We start from the raw sequence: 10,423 nt of genomic DNA on the forward strand, positions 1-10,423 counted from the left end.
TCTTCCTCTTCAGCCTGAATTTGCATATGAGCAATTGATGATCTTGTTTTGGCTGATGATATTGAGCTTCTCCATCATCTCTTTCTACAGATGCAGTTAATTTTATTTCTGTGTATTCCATTTGGTGAGATCCATGTGTACAGTCATCTTTTATGTTGTTCAAAACTGGAATTTGCAATGAATAAAGTATTCTATCATGAGGCCTCCAGCAGCATTGCTATCAGTAAGTCTATATTTTTCAACTACTAATCCTTCCTCTTGGAGTCCTGGTGTGATGCTATTGGCTAATGCGTCAGACTGCAAAGTCTTTTGAACTGCAAGGTCGGTGGTTCAAGCTCACCAGCTGCTCCTTGGAAACCCTATACAAGGTCGCTATAGGTCAGAATCTACTCAATGGCACTTAACAACAACAATGACAATCCTTCCTCTTTGTTTCCAACTTTTGCATTTCAATCACTATTTATCAGTAATTATCAATGCATCTTGATTGCATGTTTGATCAATTTCAGACTGAAGAAGTTGGTAGAATACTTTAATCCTCATTAACTTTAGAGGTTGGTGTGTAAATTTGAATAATAGTGGTATGAATAATATGGATATTATTCTATCACAGACAACATTATACTTCAAGATAGATTTTAAAAGGTTCCTCTTAAGAACAAAATGAATGTGATGCCATTTCTCTTGAATTTGTTTTTCTGGCATAGTAAATCATATGATTGCCCCAATCAAAATGGTCAATACCAATCCAAATCAGATATTGATCTTTATGTGTTCCATTTCATTTCTGAAAGCTTCCAATGTTTTTAGCTAGCAAAGGAAGGACCTGAAAGCATTATTATGGTCAGCTCTGCTTTGAGGAGGCATCAGTTCCCCAGTCCAACCTGAGGGACTCATCTTTTGGCACTATCTTGGATAATGTTCAGTAGCTATTCATAATATTTTCATCTTCCAGCACTATATCTGACAATGTTCCACTGCTATTCATAAGATTTTCAGAAGTTAAACCATTCAGAAATAGTCCATCTCTCCTTCTTTCTAATCTGTATTAGTCTTGAGGCTAGGCTAGAACCTGTGTCTCATGGGTGACCTTGCTGGTATTTAACATACCAGTGGCATAGCTTTCAGCATCACAGCAATACATAAGCTTCCCTGTATGATAAACTGACAGACAAGGGGTGGACAACTCACATTAAAAGCCACATATTAGTCTAGGAACTCTTTAAGGCAAGGTCCATGTCTTTCTTCCTGCTCCTCAATACCTGGCACAGAATAAAAATCAAAACACAAAACAACACAAAAAACATGGCAGCCAAATTTATTTCCACTCAAGACAAACTCATAAGGTTGCTGAGTAGAACTGCTCTACAGCACTGCTGGGGAGTTAGAACTGCCAAACTTCAGGTCAGTAGTGGAGCACAGACCCCTTGTACCACTGTGACACAGAAGAGATGTTTCAAGAGCATTTGTTTAATGAACAAATAAACCTATAAATAAGAGCCATGTGTCCCATAGATACTTCTGTGCTTATGTCAATTTGTAACAGTGTTATGATGGAAGGTTCATGTTGCTGTTTTGTTGTTGTTGTTGTGTGTCACTGAGTTGGTTCTGACTCATAGCTACCATGTATAGGGTTTCCAGTCTTTATGGGAGCAAAAAGCCTCATCTTTCTCCTGTGAAGCAGATGGTGGATTAGAACTGTTAACCATTTGGTTGGTTAGTAATCTAATGCATAACCCACTATGCCACCAAGGTTCCTTGATGAAATGATGTTGGTGTTGTTAAGTGCCGTTGAGTTCATTTCGACTCATAGCAACCCTATATAGGGCTACTGAGAAGTGGCTGGTGGATGTGAACTGCCAATCTTGCAGTTAGCAGTACAGTGCTTATCCTTCAGCACCACACCAGTAAACCTGATGAAAGACAGCCTTAATTTAAAAGAAGTAGTGTGAAATGTGGAGTTCTGGTGTGGCACAATGGGTTCATGTACTGGACTGCAAAGTCATTTGAACCACAAGGTCGATGGTTCATGCTTTCCAGACTCTCCTTGGAAACCCTATACAAGGTCACTATGGTTCAGAACCAACTCGACAGCACTTATCAACAACAACAAGCATGAAATCTGAGTAAAATGTTGTAATATGTGGTCTATTATGTGGAAGAAAATAAATCAGAATGACAATAGAATGCTCGCCCCAAAATTCAAGTATAAAACATATATAATGTTATTATTATTATTATGAGAACAAAAACAAGAAATAATATGTTTTAAATGTGTTTTTGTTTTTTTTAAAAAAAAACATAATGGGATTCTAAGCAGTGTTGATTCTCCTTTCCAAATGTTTAAAGCAGAAAGATGGAAAAACAGCTTGATTATTTTAGTCTACTGTTATCCAGCATGACACTAATTTCAGCACCACAGGACCTCTCCCAAGTCTCCCACCAACCTGAACAGAGGAATAAAACCCTCCACTTGCTGCCCATCTGGTTGGGACAGGGGAAGAGGGGCAGAGATGGAGGCAAATAACTTTTCCACATAATTCATGAAGCTTCCAGACCCTATCAATTCTACCAAGATCTCCAACCCTAAAGACAACAAAAGCTAAATAAATTCATATATTCTGCTTATTCTACACAGGTCTGTGCCTACAGGGGCATTTAAAAGAACAAAGAGCTGAAACAGCCACTCTGCTTGTCTGCACCAAAGCATTATGGACCTTCCATTTCTCCTGCAAGGAGCCTGCTCAAGTATTAACAGATACCAATCTAATATATTGTGCAGCCAGCACCATTATTTTCTTCTCAATCTATTTTACCTGCCACATCTCCCAAGGGCAGATTGGAAAATATGTGGTAATTATATATTGATATAATGCGAGAGTAGGTTCTATACGAACCTGTTGCTCTCGGCTTCCTTATTAACCAGCTGAAATGTGCTCGGTGGGATTCCTCGTTGCTCTTTAAGAAATCTCAAGAACTGAGCTCTTATTTTTTGTTTATACTTTTCTCTTTGCTTTTAAAATTTGTCTAGCTCTATCAGAAGCTCGAGTGCTCAGTACCAAGATGGGGCTGAGAGGCACAGCTCTGACTGCTGTTCTCCTCATTCAACAGGGATTTCAACGTCAGTCTGAAGCTATAGTAACCCAGCCACTTCCACACAAAGACACAGGAGCACTGTGTGAGGCTGGCCACCTGGTCTCCTGCACCATCTGACTAAAGAAGTTAGCAGGAAAGGTGCTTACTAAGAAAGTTCTGTTGGACTACATTAGTAAGCCTTTAGAAAGGCATTTGCAAAAACCAGATCAGTTTCCATCGATTTCAACTCATGGCAAACCCATGTTGGGTTTTCAATAGATGCTTTTTTTCTAAGGTAGATTGCCAGGCACTTCTTCTGAGATGCCTCTAGGTGGACTCAAACCACTAACCTTTGGGTTAGCAGCAAGCATGTCTGCACCACCTCAGAAGCTCTGCTAGCGTAGTGGTTATGAATCGGGCTGCATATCTCAAGGTCAGCAGTTCGAAACTACCAGCTGTTCTTCAGGAGAAAGATGAGACTTTCTGCTCCTGTAAAGATTTACAGCCTCAGAAACCCTGTACAGGGTCGCTATGAATCAAAACCAACTCCACAGCACATAACAACAAAAACAACAACAACCTTTTCTAAGGAACATAAAATTCTGTGTTTAATGGTAGGTTTTCCTTACAAACACTAGTGATTATAGAACTCAGTGAAGAAGCACCTCCGAGAATGTTAATAGTCCCTAGTCTGTTGATTTCTCTAGAATGTTTGGGTAGAGGGAGGAAGAGGGAAGTGGTCTGATGAAAAAGACATTTGTGGGGAAGGGCACAGTGGGAATCAAGAGGTCTGTTCTCCTGAGCACTTTGGGATGACTCCCTGGGTTTAAACAAACTAACGAGAGACTGCCCAGTTGCTTTTGACTCATGGTAATTTGTCAGAATAAACCTGTGGTCCATGTGGCTTTCAACGCCTGGTTTTGGGGAAGTAGCTCAACAAGACTTTCCTAGGTGCCTCTGGTGGTGGTGGTGGTGGTGGTGGTGTGCCAACGAATCGATTCTGACTCATAGTGATCCTGAATAGGATTTCTGAGGCTGTAAATCTTTATAGAAGCAGAAAGCCTCATCTTTCTCCCATGGAGCAGCTGGTAGATTTGAACTGCTGGCCTTGTGGTTAGCAGCCCAATGCATAGCCATTATGCTACCAGATGGACTCTAATTTCCAACCATTAAAGGTTTGTACCCCCAGGAGTTTTCTTCCAGGATCAAACACTTTAAATGACTCTAAAGGAATATGAGGAGACAACATAGACAGTCTACCAAGATTTGAGCCAGATTTCTCAAGGTTGTTCGTTCACTCAGTTAACACTGACTCAGCATTTCTTATTGGCATGACAGTATTAGTTCCCAGTTGAGTCTCAACTTTCCCAGACTTTTCTGACCTTGGCTTCCCATCACAAAGTGGCAAGCAGCAGATTGCTTGATGAAGAGTCCTTTAGCCTAGGTTCTCCTACCGGCTCTGTCACTCAGCTAGCTGGCTGACTTTTGGCAGGACTTGACTTTTTGTGTCGTCTCCAATCAATCTAGAAAACAAGAAGGTGGGGAAACACAGTAAGAGATCTTTCAACACCCATGCCACTGTGACACTTGACCAAATACAAACCCACAGTGACTGTTCCTAGGAAGTTCTGGTCTGTATCTATGTAGGTTTTTTGCCCAAAAGCTTGTGCAAAACAAACTGAGCTGGCTTCTGCCAGGTAGACCTATCTATATATGGCACGTAAAGAGAGAACATGCCCTTGAAAGTTGACTTAGATGATAAAAAATTCAAGTCCAGAATTCATCATCTAGCTTTTCTATCATTACTTTAAAAAAAAAAAAAAACCAGCTGGTATAACTGTAGCAATAAAGTAATTAGGGAAGCATATTCTCTCTAAAATGATACCACCAATACTGTAACTTCCAGTTAAATTTAATTACAGTCTAATTTCCTTTATAATAGATGACCTAGTTTTGGACAATATCCCCAGAAAAGAGATTATGTGCAGGTATAAAAATCAGCCCTATCTTGGGGAAGCAGAGAGTCTATTTTCTGGGCTCAGCTAATCCATCCTGATATAAATGTGTACAAGGCGAATGGATAAGATAGAGCTTCCGAAGAGTAACGATCTGTTCTTACACAAAGGCCAAAGCTACACGCAACCTAACACGCATGCCTCTAACAAAAAGCAATTCCATGGAGACTCAAGATCTGTTTGTCAGACTTGGTGACTGACTTCCAGAGGGCAGTCTCGGACATTCTGAGCAAAGAGCCAACCCCCTTTCTGTCTGCCACCTTTCAAATCCTGAGCATGCAGAGCAGATTATGCCCACCAAGCCCAAGGCTCAGGTCAAAGGTAGGTCGCTGGTACATAGTCACCCATCTCTATGCCTCAGAAAGCCTCAACCTGGCAGGAGAACAAAGAGGGAGGGAATCAGACACAGAGGGGAGTCAGGACCATCCCAATCCTAAAAACCTGAAGCATCCCTGGGGCCTCAGCTGGCCCTCTCTTCATTCATTACTTCCCCAGATTAAAAGTGGAGGGAAAGTAGCCCATGTCTTCAAGGAGTTGGGAGTTTAGGAAGAAAATCAATATGCAAAGAGAACATTACAATTGTTGTTGTTAAGTGCCTTTGAGTAGGTTCGAACTCATAGCCGCCCTGTATAAGATTTCCGAGGAGTGGCTGGTGAGTTTGAACTGTCGACCTTGAGATTCAAACTGACCTTGAAGTCCAGCAGCACCACACCAGGACTGGTAATTCTATGGCAGGTGAAATTCAAGGTGTCATTGGCACACACAATAGTAGGAAGAGGAGCTGGAGGAGGAAATGAAAATGGCCTTCCAGAATCCAGAACCCTGAAGCCCAAGTCTAATTCACTGTGGATCTGTAGGGTCAGCACAGGAATGCTGACCAATTGCTCCTTGTTGTTGCTGTTGTTAAGCGCTGTCAAGTCGGTTCCGACCCATAGCGACCCTGTACAGGGTTTCTGAGGCTGTAACTCTTTACGGGAGCAGAAAGCCTCATCTTTCTCCCATGGAGCAGCTGGTAGTTTCCAACTGCTGACCTTAAGGTTCACAGCCTGATTCGTAGCCACTATACTACCAGACCTCCTGGAAACCCTAAATAGTGTTGTAATGAGTCAGAACTGACTCAACAGTGCTTAACAACAACAATTCATTAGCCAAAAATAAATGGGTGAGTACTTGGATCTTTTCCTTACATTTCAAAAATATCACTTGCTGTAGGTTGGAAAGTAAATTGGAGAGATGGAGGCAGGAAAGGCATGAGGAGGTTGTGGCAGGGATACAGGTAAGGATGGCAATGGCTGCAGTGACACAGTGGTTGGGGATGGGAGAGCTGGATTCCAAATGTTAGGGAGGTAATGCAGCCAGGGCCTGGTCCTTGACTACACATGAGTGAATCATGCGTCAATCACTCTCTCAGCAAAGACTGAGGGTCAGTCGCTCTGCCCACAACACTGCCAGTAGGTGCGGGAGGGCAAGCAGGCAGGTCCAAGAGACAGGACCTCACACAGTATCTACACAAATGTTAAAATTAAATCAGCTACAAGGACAAAGGAAGCTTTCTCTTGTTTTTTGAATGCAATTTTTTTCTTTTACTTTTTATTCTGATTTGAGCAAAAGTTTAGAGTAAATTGGTTTTCTATTCATTAATCCACTCGCATTTTGTTATGAGACATTGATTGCAATCCCTGTTTACATTTGCCCTTCTTTCCTCTCCCTTCCTGCCTCTGAGCTGTATCCCTGAACAAAAGCTGCCCTTTTGATCTCGTATGACCGATTGCTCTAAGGAGTGCATACCCTCCTAACACTCTTGTTCACCTTGCAAACCTGTCTAGTATTTGGATGAAGGTTCAGCCACAGGGTGAGTTCACTTCCAGACTTGGGGTCAATAAGGGTCATAGTCTCAGGGGTTCTACCAGTGTCCATCAGACCAATAAATGTGGACTTTCTTAGGAGTTTGAATTTTAAGACAAAATCAGGTGTAAAGGAGATCAAAAAATGAAAGTCATAAGTAAACATTAACTTAAAACAGCCTAGAATGAAAATCAGCAAATCTAAAAGCAATAGAAAATAAATCCGATACATTTCACAGTACACCTAAAATGTTAAAATTATAAAAGATAACTAAGATAATATAAAAGATAGATAATATCATGAAAACTATAGATAAAAGGGCAAAAGTAAATAATAATAGCTAATGTTGCTGTTGTTGTGTGGATTTGATTCCAACTCATTGAGACCCTGTATAAGGTTTCCGAGCATATTTTTAAAAATTAAATGCTGTTGCTGTTGTTAAGTGTTGTGGAGTTGGTTCCAATTCATAGCGACCCTGTATAGGATTTCTGAGGAGTGGATGGTGAGTTTGAACCACCGACCTTGAAGTTCAAGCCAATTTTGCAGTCCAGCACATAAAGCCACAGAACCACAATGGGACTTCAAGATGGGTGGTGAGACTCACTTACTCAACAAGGCCGAATTCCACAGAGGTGGATGCCTGGGAACAAGGCCTCCGATTCTTCTCAAAGTTTGTCTCCCGTTCGTTAGACGTCTCCCTTGTCTCCTTTGAGCCCTTGTCTTTTGCATGGGCAGATTTACCTCCTTCAAAAGGTCCACAAAGTAACACCAGAGAGGCCTTCACCCCAGAGCCACAACAACAATGCAAGAAAAGACTTCAAGGAGAGATTGCTCCCAGGAGAGTGGCTACAGAGAGCCTAATAGAGAAGAGGGTTTGAGCCAAGGCTGGGAAGAGAGGGAGGCTGTGTGGATAAAGAGCTGGGAAAGATTCTTGGGAAGGGAATAAGATACGGGCTAACATACAAAGACAATTTCAGTCCCCACTTCTCCCATAAAATCTTCCAAGTCTCCAGACAGAAAATCAACCACAGTCCTCTACATAGAGCCTTGTCAAGTTTGGAGCAAGATATCCAACTCAAATATGGGAATCTTTGTAGAAGCAGCTGGAGAGCCGTAAGGCCAGGCCACAAGTCTTGTCACTAGATCACATCTTCCTTTTTTTTCAAGACTTTTCATTGTGAATTAAGTGAAAGTTTATAGAACAAATCAGTTTTCCGTTCAATGATTCATATGCATTTCATTTCATGTCATTGACGGCAGTCCCCACAATGTAACATCGCTTTTGCCACTTCCTCCCTATGTGTCCTGTTTCCATTGCTCCTTCTTTCCTAACCCTTTTGGACTTTATCCTTGGGTTAGGTTTTTATTTTAAATGGTTGATTCTAAAGTGTATGTGGTAGTGGTGGTGGTGTGTCATCAAGTCAGTTCTGACTCATAGCGACCCTGCATAGGGTTCTGAGGCTATAAATCTTTATGGGAGCAGAAAGCCTTGTCTTCCTCCCATGTAGTGACTGATAGATTCAAATTGCTGACCTTTCAGTTAGCAGCCCAGCTTGGAATCTACTATGCTACCAGGGCTCCTTAAATTTTATCATTTACTGTATACACCTGTCTATTGTATAGCTGAAAAGTGAACCATGGGGGCGAGCTCATTTCTAGACCTAAAAGGTGACTAAGGGGCATAGTCTCAGGGATTCCACCAGCCTCTATTTGACCAGCAAGCCTGGTTCACATCTCCCTTTATGATGCAGAAACCCACTCCTGAGCTTTCAGCAGAGCTCTGGTAGCGTAGTGGTTACGAATCAGACTGCTAACCTCAAGATCAGCAGTTTGAAACTACCAGCTGTTCCGCGGGAGAAAGATGAGGCTTTTTGCTCCCATTAAGATTTATAGCCTCGGAAACCCTGTACAGGATCACTGTGAGTTGGAACCAACTCCATGGCACATAACCATCACCACCACCACCCAGCACCTTAGCCTCCTCAGACAGCCACTTCATTTGCATTTTGTACATACAAAACTATGAGATGCCATTACATGATGCTCGTAAAGAACACAGCAATTCTACTTGCCTCTCCTATAAGGCATTTTCTATGAAGCTTAACAGGACACTTTGCAACATTATGCTCCTTCCTGGGGATTTGCCTAATCTCTTGTAAAGTGAGTTTCAGTTTTCACAGTCACTTGGATTATGGAAATCATTACTCATTATTATTTCTGCCAGGACAATTGCAGGCTTGTTTTCCTTTTTCTATTCCAGGGAAAGCAGGAACCGTCTTTGTCTGAGCTCTGGAGAAGCTTTGAACAGGATTTCCTTAATTGTCTGGAGTGTCACATACACCTGGAAGAAGATGCTAGACTGAAACGCTTCTTTCTGCTCCATCTGCGATGCCAATACCACAGACGCCAAGACCAGAGTGAGTGTGGAGCAGCCTCCAATGCAGAATCCATCTGTACAAAGTGGCTGGGACTCGGGAGTCCTTTATCCAGTGACACTTAAGTGCTTTGGGAATATAAAATTTTAAGAGAGTGGAGGAAGGGGGAAATTGTGAAATGATTGCTTTGAACAGAATTGTTAAAAAATGCTGAGAGTCTCACTCTGCCCTGTGAATGGGGATAGAATGTAATTTGTGGTTCCTCAAGTCCAGGGAAGTAGCTTCTTTTGGGTCATTCTGAGAACCTGAAGATTAACAATGTTGAATTTTACCTGAACCATGTGTTCTTGGAAAACAATGAAGATTCAGAAGTTCCCGCATTCTTGTATTCAAGAAAATGACAATGCAAAGAACCACATTCCCCATATGACTTAGATAAGACTCAAGGACGCTCTTTGTTTACCCATGACGCCATCACCACCAACAAGTTGCTGTCAAATTGACTTCTAATCATGGTGACCCTTTGTGTGCCACAGGAGAACTGGGCTCCATGGAGTTCTCAATAGTAGGAGATCATCAGGCCTTGCATCCAAGGCCCCTCTGAGTGTACTCAATCCTCAGTCTTTTTGGGAAAGAGACAAGCATGCTAATCTGCATGACTAGGGACTCTATAAATAACTCAGCTAATCATCACACCAATCCTCCAAATCACATTCTTTGTCTCATAAATGATTAGCTGAACTATTTGTCCCCACCGATCAAGTAGAACAAAATGCTTATTAACTAAACTTTTTATTTAGATTTCTTTCCTTCTCCCAGGTCCCTGAACTTTGGTCAGCCGTCAGTCTGAGTCAGCACACCCTTCTGTATTGGTTAGGGTTTTGTGTCACCTTGACTAGGCCAGTGTTCTCAGAGGTTTGGCTGTTGGAATGTGCTTATTCCCATGGTGATGAAAGCCAGTACAGGCCGAGTTAGCTACATGATGATTCGCTATGAGTAGACAATCGATTGAAGGAATGCTTCCTTGGGGGTGTGGCCTGCTCAAATATAATGAACATCTAGGAGAGGTTCTCTCTCTCTTCCGCTGAGGAGCTGGGGTTCCATGAGATTGAT

This window comes from Chrysochloris asiatica, unplaced genomic scaffold (assembly GCF_000296735.1).
Source record: "Chrysochloris asiatica unplaced genomic scaffold, ChrAsi1.0 scaffold00012, whole genome shotgun sequence".
In the NCBI taxonomy this organism is placed as follows: domain Eukaryota; kingdom Metazoa; phylum Chordata; class Mammalia; order Afrosoricida; family Chrysochloridae; genus Chrysochloris; species Chrysochloris asiatica.